Below are 13,165 nucleotides of genomic sequence, written 5' to 3' on the forward strand. Positions count from 1 at the left end.
TTCTTGATCTAAGATGGTGACCCCATCAAACTTGATGAGGATAATGAGAATCTGATCACCTATATGGAGGCCATGTAAAGGTCCGACTCCCAGAAATGGTTTGAGGCCATGAAGTCCGAGATGGAGTCCATAGAGATCAATGATGCATGGACACTAGTTGATCCACCCAAAGGAATAAAGCCCATAGGATATAAATAGATTTTCAAGAGGAAAAAAGATGCAGACGAAAAGATAGAGATCTATAAAGCCTGTCTAATTATCAAGAATTATCGTCAGCATTATGGTATTGACCATGATGAGATATTCTCTCCTGTGACAATGCTCAAGTTCATTCGGATTATGCTTATTTTCGCTGCATGCTTAGATTATGAGATCTGACAAATGGATATCAAAATCATTTTCTTTAACAGAGAGCTAGAAGAAGAGGTGTATATGATACTGTTAGATGTGTGCCCTAGATGTCAGATCGGCTAACACATTCCTGTACAGATCTAAGGGCAAATTTATAATTTTGACTATAAATAAATAAAAGGATTATTCTTCTAGCACATTATGTACATTGTGTTTGTGATACATCCTTTGAGTTAGTAGGAATATAAATTCATATTTTCAAGAGTTGAAAATTTAAGGTATGAATTTACATAACTAACTCATAAACAGCTCCTGACCATAGGATCATCACGAGGATGGTGATCGATCCGGAAGGTTGGTGTACGATCGCTTCCTTAGGATAGATGTGTCTTGAGTCTATGGTGTGGAGACACCGAAGTGAGAGTATAGATATTCGTTGAGAATGAGACTACTGAGCGTGACCACTTCGAGCAGTCATAAGAAAGTCTACCTTCTCGTCAATGACTAGCTCGATGCTGCAGTTGTGTGTCTAGTTCTTTGACCTAAGGTGCATCGATAGTTCACCTTGAGTGTGTTATAGTTTGACTATACCATAACTCGATCTCCTAGCCATTTGAAACCCTGAGGTGTATGTTGGCTGTAGCATATTAATTGTAGGAACTAGGTCGCACCAAGATGGGATCTATCAACCTCGGTAGATGAGAGGAGTAGTCCTATGATGATCGAAAGATCGAATCCTTAAGCCCATGGCCATGGCAGAGCGAAACAATGAAAAAGAGTTTTCCATTAAGGTTTCACATCGGACTCGGATCGATCGATTAACTCATATGACTGATGTTGGGTTTGACGAGTTCACCTTAACCTAATTCAGTCGAGACTCATGATAGAGGAACTCAATCACACAGATAGCTGCACCGAGAGGTTCGTCTTCAGTTTTGATGGTTTGCCACCACATACTGTTAGGTGTCACTGGTAGATTTTGAGAGAAATTAGAATGATATTGATGATCGATCATTCTAATTATCTGAATCAGAAGAGTTCTGATCCATCAAAAGGAGTGTCGATGATATCAATGATGAGATCATGACATGTCTCATTACCATACAAAATTGAATCTAACTAGGTCACACAAACAAGGGTTAGAGTCTGGATGTCATCAATTGGGCTAACCCAATTGATTTGGATAAGATCCAATTAGGTTCAAGGAAATCGTGCTAGCATATGATTGAGCCTAACTTTCTCCTCGTGTAATCTTTTCTGTCTCTACTGAGCCAAATGTGATTTGACTCACCCAGAGAACCTTTGGAAGGTTTTTCTCAGTCTAAATAAAGCTTGTCCAGTTCAAAAAAGGCTTGTCTTAATTCATGAGATGAATTTAAGACAAGCACCTGCTAATTCCTGTCACCTGCCAATTTTATTTTAGGACATCTGTCTAATGTTGACATATGGATCTTAAACTGAAGAGAGCTCATTGAAGGATTTTTGTAGAGTGTCCATATGCCAAAATCTAATTGAATTGGGTGCCATAATCAGATTATGGCGTGAGCCCAATTGGATTAAAGTGGGCACCCCAAATGGATAAGAACCAAAGAGTCCTGATAAACATGGACTCTTTGGCGCCACCTTGCTTGAGCTTATCCAATGTTGGCACCAACTTAAGAGAGAGAGTGAGGTTCTTATCTGATATGATTAGATGATATCACTCCATCAATCAAAATTTTTTTGGAATTTATTAGAATTTTTTGATTGATTGAATGATGTGGCACTGCGTAGCATACAGGATCTATATAAACCCTACTGCGCCTAGGGTTTCGAGGTAGAAGTTATTTTATGCACAAAACCCAATAGCTGCCACCCCCTCTCCTCTTCTCCATATCCTCCCTACTCTCCTTCCTCCCCTCTTCACGTCCAAAGAGTTGGACATCCATCTGGTAAAGATCCAAGGCATGGTGACACCTGGAACAAGAAGGCTGCAGGACATCTTCGACAGGCTGCTGCTCCAACTTCAGAAGGAGTTCTGAAGTACTTCCAAATCAGATAGAGATCTGATTTTTAGAACATAGATTCATGAGGAGAAGATGTTCTAGATCCTGTTTGAGTGGATATTGATAGAGGCCAGGCGCTTGCGTGGCTACATCAGAACCTTGGACTGTGCAGAGATCATCTACAGGGTAATCAGATTACCCTTGAGGTATTACTTATTTTCTCATCCCTTTTAGATTTATTTTAGACTTAATATTAGATATGAAGATTAGATCTAGAGACTTAGATCTAAAATATATATAGAATAATTTTTTTTTAAAATTATTTTACCCCAGATTTGATGAAATCTGGAAGATCCTACAAAGAAAAAAGGCGATTTTTCCTTCAACTGGTATCAGAGCCAGGTTGTTGGCTCTATTTTAGATCTAATTTTAATTTTTATTTATTTGATATTAAATATTTCAGATGTTATATCAGATGTGATAGGATCTGAAATCAAAATATTTAAAAATTAAATCTAAGAAGATCTAACATGCATAAGATGCATGACTAGACTAGGATTAGTTGAATCCATGAATAGTCTTAAGTCTTATATTTTAATGAGGTTAAAATATGAATTAAATCTAATTTATTATTTATTTTTTTGATATTATAAGTGTTATAATCAGATCAAAAAATAAAAAATAAAATTTTAGTTTTTTTATAAAATTGATCTGCTGCATGCCTAGACTAGTTGTAGAATTGTTCTAGTAACTTGTCTATAATAAATTTAATTTTGAATAGTTTAATTTAAATATTATTTTTTAGATATTATATGTGATGTATCAGATCTGAAAGTATGTTAATTAGATTGATTTTTAATACATGAGATGTATGGAAAGCATATATTAGTTAGATCTTAAATTGTATATATGATATGTTAATTTAGATCTAACTAGTTTTGTAGTTAAATTTATATTTCTGATTAAGGTGTTCCTCATGGCCGTCTAGTCATAAGAATGAAGTAGAGTTTTAAGACCCTCTCTTCCCATTCAATGGGGTGTTCATATGACATGTAGGGGTGCCGCGTGTTCATCCTTAATCAGAAATCAAAAGTTACTTTTCTACAAAATCTTAGATCCTGAAATCCTAAGATTTATTTTACATGCTTTGTTTATGAACCCAAACTTAATTAATGAATTAAGCTTATGAAGTTATGTTAGATCTAAAATTGAGAATTTCAGATCTATGATATTTTTATAAAATTGGGTTCGGGCTTGGGTAGCTCAATTAGGTCTAGCGATTGATCAAATCGAATCAAAAATTGGTTAGGTGGGATCATGAAAGCTAATAATTGACCAGCCTAATGGGATTAAGTCTGGATCAAGGTTGAATCACATTTAGATGTGATCCGATCAAGTTAAGACCTAATTTGGCTCAGTGGTTAGAGCCTGAATTGTAGGCTAACTCAATTAGTTCTGGTTCGACAATTTGATGTCTAAGGTAAGTTGGGCAGATGCGACCGACTGACTTTTAATTGGGAGCTACTCAACTCAAATGCATATTCTTGTCGAGTTAATGGCATATCCCTCCCATCGATCTCACTTACCTGGCCATATGTGTCGACTCAGTTCTAATTAGAGGTGGCTAACAATTCGAGCTAACCTATGCCACTAGGTTAGTCATAATTGTTATGACTATGTCAAGTCAAGTTTAATGAGACCTAAATCAAATCTCCCTAAGAAAATATTAAGTCTAGATCTTCCACCATTGTGGATGTACGGGCCCTTTCCGGAGTTGATTGTTCTCGACTGGTTACAGTGGCTCAGTTGCACCGGAAAGATGCAACCATGTCTATTAGGCATTGGATGCTACGAATTAGAGGATGGGTTGGGCTCAATATTTTGGATATGGTGAGGGACCCAATCAGGAATCTAGTTCGTGCAAATGGTGGGTTGGACTTAATTAAGTATTGGACCAATATCCCGGGCACAGTGAGCTTCATGAATTAGAGACCAAGTTTTGGGTGCATCATGATTAGAGAATGATTGGACAAGAGTTGTCCACTCATTGGTTGACCCATCACCAATAACTGTTAGGTGAGGTGATGAGCCAGTCAGTGAGACCACACCACCCACTAGAAATCACTGATCATGGAGATTTTCACATCTCTACCAAGGGAGTGTAGGGATCTGAGAAAATAGTGGGAGCCTAATTTATTTAAAAATAAAACTCCTAAATAAATTAGTTAAGTCTGATTACAAAATCTAACTAAAAATTTTTGACTCTCTACAGGAAACATGTCTACCTCAAACCCCCTGACCAAAATACTAGACACCCACAGATTGACTGGACCCAATTTCAAAGACTGGTTGAGGAACTATAGAATTATTCTGGATTTTGAAAAATTGACTCATGTCTTGGATCAGGACCTACCTGCCATGCCAGCACGTCCGACTGCTGAACAGAGAGCGTCTCTGAAAAAGTGGACGGATGATGATAATAAAGCAAGGTACTACATGTTGGATGCAATGTCTGATGACTTGCAGCGCCAATATGAGAATATTTTGACTATCCACCAAATATTGGCTCACCTACAAGAGTTGTTTGGTGAACAGAGTCATGCGACCAAGTATCAAGTCTGTCAAAGACTTTTTAAGGCCAAGATGCGTGATGGGCAGTCAGTCCAAGATCATTGTTTGACAATAATCAAAGATCTTGAGGAGCTTGAGAAGCTCGATATCATCTTAGATAAAGATTTTCAGATTGATGTGATCCTTCAGTCCTTGTCTGATGCATATGGTCAGTTCATCATGAACTTTCATATGCATAAGATGCAGTGTACCTTGATCGAGTTAATGAACATGCTGGTTACGGCTGAGCTTTCTATGAAGGGTTCAAAAGGCTTAGTTCTTACTGTAGAGCAGATTTCTTCCAAAAGAAAGTTTTTTGGAAAGAAAAAGAAGTCTGCGAAGAAGCTGAAGGTGGATGGCAAGAAGAAGAAGATAGAACCGAAGAAGAAGGCTGCTGATAAGAAAAAATATTTTCACTATCAATCAGACGGCCATTGGAAGCAAAACTATCCTCAGTACCTGGCCACCCTGAAGAACAAGAAGGATGGTCCTTCTGGAGGTATGCTCATTTTAGAATCTAATCTTACAGTTTCTTCTGCATCTAGTTGGGTGCTTGACTCTGGTTCTAGTGCTCATTTGTGCACTTCTATGCAGGATCTTGAGGAGAGTAGGAGGTTGAGGGATGGGAAGATGATACTACACGTCGAAAATAGAGCAAGAGTTGCTGCTGTGGCCGTGGGAACCTACCCTCTGCGATTATCGTTAGGATTAGATTTATTTCTTAGAGATTGTTATTATGTGCCTGCAGCAAGCAGGAATTTGATTTCTGTTTCATGTTTAGCACAAGAAGGCTATGTGATTAGCTTTCATAAGGACCATTGTAATATTTTTTATGAAAATAATAAAGTTGCAGATGGTTTTCTTATTAACGGTCTCTATCAGCTACATATTGATGTATCTGTATTTAATATTGAGCAAAATATGAATGACATAGGAATTAAAAAGCCTAGAGATAGTCTAAATGATAAGTATCTGTGGCACCTAAGGCTAGGTCATATAGCGGAAGACAGGGTTAACAAATTGGAGAAATCTGGGCTATTAAGTCCGTTGACTTTCGAGTCATATCCAATTTGTGAATCATACTTTCAAGGCAAAATGACCAAGCTTCTTTTTGTGGGACATGGGGAAAGGGCCACAGACCTACTTGCCCTAGTACATACGGATATGTGTGGCCCATTTGATGTGCCGGCTAGAGGCAACTACATCTACTTCATTACCTTTATCGATGATATGTCTAGGTACGGATATGTATTTCTAATGAACATAAGTCTGAAGCTTTTGAAAGGTTCAAAGAATTCAGACATGAGGTAGAAAAACAAACAGGAAAGCCCATTAAGATTCTTCGATCAGATCGAAGAGGTGAATACCTTAGTCAAAATTTTCTAGACTATCTTAAGGATAATAGCATAGTCTCTCAATGGACTCCATCTGGAACACCTCAACTCAACGGGGTTTCAGAATGGAGAAATCAGACCCTTTTAGATATGGTCTGTTCCATGATGAGCTTCACGGACCTCCTCGAATTTTTTTGGAGACATTGTCTCATGACAGCAATTTATGTATTGAATAGGGTTCCCTCTAAAATTGTTCCTACCACATCATATGAGATATGGCATGGTAAGAAGCCAAGTCTGAATCATCTCAAAATTTGGGGTTGTTCAGCTCATGTCAAGAGACAGCAGGCAGACAAGTTAGAGTTCAGGTCTTTTAGAGTTCGATTCATAGGATATCCTAAAGAGTCATTAGGATACTATTTTTATATTTCAGAAGACCACAATGTAATTGTGAGTCGAAATATTATTTTTCTTGAAAAATAGTTTATTCAAGATGGTGGCATCGGAAGAATAATTAAGCTCAAGGAGAATGTCTCCCAAGAGCAACGAGCTAAAGAACCTGAGGAACCAAATCAATCAGAACCAGTCCTAACACAACCTCTTCCACCTCGTAGATTGACTAGGGTTTTCCATCTTCCTGAAAGGTACTTAGGTACCATACAAGAGGATGTAAAGAAAATGTTCCTCACAAGAAATGGGGTTCATAGTGATGATCCCAAGACCTATGACGAGGCGATATCAGATATCGACTTCAAGAAATGGTTAGGGGAAATGAGATCAGAAATTGATTCGATGCACTCAAACCAAGTCCGAACCTTGGTAGATCCACCTGAAGGTATTGTACCTATTGGGTGTAAATAGATCTTCAAGAGAAAGATAGGTGCATATGGAAATGTAGAGACATTCAAGACTAGGCTCGTAGCGAAAGGTTATAGTCAGTGCGAAGGCATTGACTATCAGGATACCTTCTCGCCCGTAGTCATGCTAAAATCCATCCGCACATTGCTTGCTGTTGCAGCCTATTTCGATTATGAAATATGGCAGATGGACGTGAAAACAACATTCTTAAATGGACATCTTGAGGAAGATATCTATATGGAACAGTTGCTTGGTTTCACATCCAGTGATGATGATCACAAGATCTGCAAGCTGCAAAGGTCCATTTATGGACTTAAGCAAGCATCTCGGAGTTGGAATACTCGTTTCAATGATGTCAACAAAATGTTTGATTTCATCAAGAACGAGGAGGAACCATGTGTGTTCAAAAAGGTCAGTGGGAGCACAGTTGTCATCCTCGTATTATACGTGGATGATATCCTCCTAATTGGAAATGACATTTTCATGTTGACCTCAGTCAAAGTATGGTTGTCTAAGGAGTTCTCTATGAAAGATCTAGGAGAGTCATCCTTTATACTGGGTATTAAGGTCTATCGAGATAGACCAAATAGGATGCTCGGACTTTCACAGAAGATGTACATAGAGGAGGTGCTAAAAAAGTTAGCATGAAAAATTTCAAAAGAGGTTTAGTACCTTTTAGACATGGCATTCATCTCTCCAAGAAGACGTGCCCTAGCACACTTGAGGAGATTGAACGCATGAGCAAGATCCCTTATGCTTCGGCAATAGGGAGCCTCATGTATGCCATGCTATGACACGACCTGATATAGCCCATGCTGTGAGTGTCACAAGCAGATATCAGTCGAATACAGGCGAAGAGCACTGGACTTCTATGAAATGTATCCTTAAGTACTTGAGAAGGACTAAGGATATGTTTCTAGTCTTTGGGAATGGAGAACTCCAGATTCAGGGATATACAGACTTAGATTTTATGTCTGATATAGATGATCGAAAGTCGATATTTGGAAGTCTGTTCATTTGTAATGGTGGTGCAGTCAGCTGGAAGAGTTCCAAGCAGATGGTGATTGCTGATTCCACCATGGAGGCAGAGTATATTGTTACATCGAAAGCTGCGAAGGAGGTATTCTGGTACAAAATGTTTGCCGCAGAGCTTGGAGTGATGTCATCGGATGCCATACCTCTTTACTGCGATACTAATGGTGCCATAACCCTAGCTAAGGAGCTAAGGTCTCATCAGAAGTCCAAGCACATCGAGCGATGATTCCATTTGATCCGTGATTATCTCAAAAAGGATTATGTCAAAGTCAAGAGAGTCGACTCCACAGATAATGTGGCAGACCCACTGACTAAGCCATTGGGCCAGTAGAAGATCGAAGCCCACCTTGAGAAGATGGGACTTAGATATGTAGCCAATTGGCATTAGATCAAGTGGAAGTTTGTTAGATGTGTGCCCTAGATGCCAGATCGGCTGACACATTCCTGTACAGATCTAAGGACAAATTTATAATTTTGACTATAAATGAATAAAAGGATTATTCTTCTATCACATTGTATACATTGTGTCTGTGATACATCCTTTGAGTTAGTAGGAATGTAAATTCATATTTTCAAGAGTTGAAAATTTAAGGCATGAATTTACATAATTAACTCATAAACAGCTCCTAACCATAGGATCATCACGAGGATGGTAATCGATCCGAAAGGTTGGTGTACGATCGCTTTTTTAAGATAGATGTGTCTTGAGTCTACAGTGTGGAGACATCAGAGTGAGAGTATAAGTATTCATTGAGAATGAGAGTACTGAGCGTGACCACTTCGAGCAGTCATAAGGAAGTCTACCTTCTCGTCAATGACTAGCTCGATGCTGTAGTTGTGTGTCTAATTCTTTGATCTGAGGTGCATCGATAGTTCACCTTGAGTGTGTTATAGTTTGACTATACCATAACTCGATCTCCTAGCCATTCAGAATCCTGAGATGTATGTTGGCTGCAGCATATTCATTGTAGGAACTAGGTCGTACCAAGATGGAATCTATCAACCTCGGTAGATGAGAGGAGTAGTCCTATGATGATTGAAAGATCGAGTCCTTAAACCTATGACCATGGCAGAGTTAAATAATGAAAAAAAGTTTTTCATTAAGGTTTCACATCAGACTCGGATCGATCGATTAACTCATTTGACTGATGTTGGGTTTGACGAGTTCACCTTAACTCTAATTCAGTCGGGACTCATGATAGAGGAACTCAATTACACAGGTAGCTGCACCGAGAGGTTCATCTTCAGTTTTGATGGATTTCCACCACATACTGTTAGGTATCACTGATGGATTTTGAGAGCGATTAGAATGATATTGATGATCGATCATTCTAATTGTCTGAATCAGAAGAGTTCTGGTCCATCAAAAGAAGTTTCGATGATGTCGATGATGAGATCACGATATGTCTCATTATCATACGGAATTGAACCTAACTGGATCACACAAACAGGGGTTAGAGTCTGGATGTCATCAATTGGGCTAACCCAATTGATTTGGATAAGATCCAATTAGGTTCAAGAAAATCGTGCTAGCACACGATTGAGCCTAACTTTTTCCTCGTGTAATCTTTTCTGTCTCTATTGAGCCAAATATGATTTGACTCACCCAGAGAACCTTTGGAAGGTTTTTCTCAGTCTAAATGAAGCTTTTTCAGCTCAGATAAGGTTTGTTTTAATTCATGAGATGAATTTAAGACAAGCACCTGCTAATTCCTGTCACCTGTCAATTTCATTTTAGGATATCTGTCTAATGTTGACGTATGGGTCTTAAACTGAAGAGAGCTCATTGGAGGATTTTTGTAGAGTGTCCACATGCCAAAATCTAATTGAATTGGGTGCCATAATCAGATTATGGCATGAGTCCAATTGGATTAAAGTGGGCGCCCCAAATGGATAAGAACCAAAGAGTCCTGATAAACATGGACTCTTTGGCGCCACCTTGCTTGAGCTTATCCAATGTTGGCACCAACTTAGGAGATAGGGTGGGGTTCTTATCTAATGTGATCAGATGATATCACTCCATCAATCAAAATTTTTCTAGAATTTATTGAAACTTTTTGATTGGTTGAATGATGTGGCACTGCGCAGTATACAGGGTCTATATAAACCCTGCTGCGCTTAGGGTTTCGAGGTAGAAGTTATTTTATACACAAAACCTAATAGCTACCACCCCCTCCCCTCTTCTCTACATCCTCCCTGCTCTCCTTCTTCCCCTCTTCACGTCCAAAAAGTTGGATGTCCATCTGGCAAAGATCCAAGGCGTGGTGATGCCTGGAATAAGAAGGCTACAGGACATCTTTGACAGGCTGCTGCTCCAACTTTAGAAGGAGTTCTGAATCACTTCCAAATCAGATAGAGATCTGATTTTTGGAGCATAAATTTGTGAGGAGAAGATGTTCTAGATCCTACCCAAGTGGATACCAGTAGAGGCCAGGTGCTTGCGTGGCTACATCAGAACCTCAGACTGTGCAGAGATCATCTACAGGGTAATCAGATTATCCTTGAGGTATTACTTGTTTCCTCATCCCTTTTAGATTTATTTTGGATTTAATATCAGATATGAAGATTAGATCTAGAGACTTAGATCTGAAATATATGTAGGATAATTTTTTTTTAAATTATTTCGCTCCAGATTTGATGAAATCTGGAAGATTCTATAAAGGAAAAATGCGATTTTTCCTTCAGATACAACTTGAAGGGTTCACATCCATAGATCAGTCGAAAGTGTGCAAGCTGAATAGGTCAATTTATAGACTTAAGCAGGCATTTAGGAGTTAGAATATGTATTTTGATAAGATGATCAAAATGTACGGCTTCATTAGGAATAGAGAAGAGCCTTGCATCTATAAGTGGGCTATCGATTATGTAGTCATCTTTCTTATGTTGTATGTGGATGACATACTATTATTAGAAAATGACATCCCAGCTTTGTAGAGTGTGAAGCTATGGTTATTATCATAGTTCTTCATGAAGGACTTGAGAGAAGTATCTTACATCCTAAGAATGAAGATCTATAGAGATAGATCTAGAAGATTGCTTGGATTGTCTCAATCCACGTACATCGATACCTTATTGAAGTGGTTCAACATGGATAATTCTAAGAAAAGCTATCTTTCGATAGACCATGAAATTACTCTTTTCAAGAAGGATTGTCCAACAACTCTTGAGGAAAGAAAGCGTATGAGTAGAATACCATATGCTTTGACAGTGGGATCTATCATACACGTTGTGACATGTACGAGGCTAGATGTGGCCTATTTACTAGGGATAGTGAGTAGGTACCAGTCTGATCCAGATAAGAAGCATTAGAAGATTGCAAAAGTAATTCTTAAGTATATGAAAAATACTAAAGATCAATGGCTTATCTATGGAGACACTAATCTAAAACTTGTGGGATATACTGATTTTAATTTTTAGTCAGATTGTGATGATAGCAGAAGTGTGTTGGGCTACGTATTTATTCTGAATGGAGGAGCTATTTGTTAGAAGTGCTCCAAGCAACATACTATGGCCAATTCTGTATGTAAAGTGAAATACAATACTGTATTGGATGCTGTAACATATTCAGCACCGCTATCACTTAGTATGAGAGATCATGAATTAAGGTGACGTCGAGCTTCTGAAGATCGATAGAAAGAAGAACCTAGCTGATCCTTTTACTAAAGCTCTCAGGATCAAAGAGTTTGATGACTTCAAATGGAAGATGGGTATAAGATACTGCTTTGATTGACTTTAGTCTAAGTAAGAGTTGTTAAAAATTATGTTCTAAAATCAATCATATGATGATTGAGTTTCTCTTTGTATATGAGTTATTGATTAATGAATAAAAATTATTCTAATATTTTTTATCACAAAGTTACATCTTCTTTTAACTCTTGTGCTGTGATGAAGTCCTTAGAACTATGTTAGTGTACGATGAAAAGAGAATTTATCGTATAGTTCTTAAACATATTCATGACCAAATGATACGTCATTATAGGATGATAATGTTTATCGAGTGGAGGTTGTTGTGTGCCATATGGATTGATTGTTCTCCTAATCAAAGAGTGTGGTGACACTGATATGGCATACAGATGAGATGTAGGAGTACACCATCACTGAGCAAGTGACTCACCTGCTGAGTGTTCTGCTATCAAGAATTGCTCATGAAGCATATGGATATAAGTATCTTTCAGATCTAAGATCACCATAGTAACTTGCAAGTAACTCACTATGCTTTGGTGCTGGACAATCTAGATTTTTAATGCAGTGATGAAAGACTACTGGGTACAATCAAGTACTTGCAAAGTTTGTGTATGGATCAAGATGGGATTGACCCCTCCAGATTATTAGAGTTGATGTGTTGCTGTATTTCAATTTAGTAAAATCTTGATCAAGATAATCTATGAGATGGATTTGAAAGGTTGAAATATAATGTAGATGAAGCAATCTCGGTTGACAATTAATCTTAGACCATTCTAGAGCATTCAAGGTCAAAAAGATGAATTATGCGAGCGACTTAGTGTTTAAACCTATAAAGTCACACACACAAGTCAAACACCATAGAAAAGTATTGACATATGTTTATATATCTAATTTGAAAGTACTTGACTTAATTAAATATATAAGCTAACTTGATTGAGAATTAAGTTATGGATCAAACAAGATTGAAGAGTTGACTATGTCTAGCTAGCACTACACATGATGTTCAGGTTTGATCCCAGAGATAAATAATTTCTGATCTATGATCTATGAAGTATATGAAAGATTAGATTTAAGTATTAAATAATTTTAGATTAGATCTGAATTAATTAGGATGAATTGAATCTAAAATTTTAAGTTAGACTTGGTACGAAAATCATAAAGAGTTTAGGATTGACCACCTTTCAAAATTATTTAGAATCAGCTTCGAATTGGATTAGAATCAGATCTATTTTGGATGAGATATTAAGAATCCTATTTGCACTAGGATTCTCATCTCTCTTGGGCTGACCAGCACCTGGAATGGTGCTG

This window comes from Elaeis guineensis, chromosome 14, assembly GCF_000442705.2.
Source record: "Elaeis guineensis isolate ETL-2024a chromosome 14, EG11, whole genome shotgun sequence".
NCBI lineage: Eukaryota > Viridiplantae > Streptophyta > Magnoliopsida > Arecales > Arecaceae > Elaeis > Elaeis guineensis.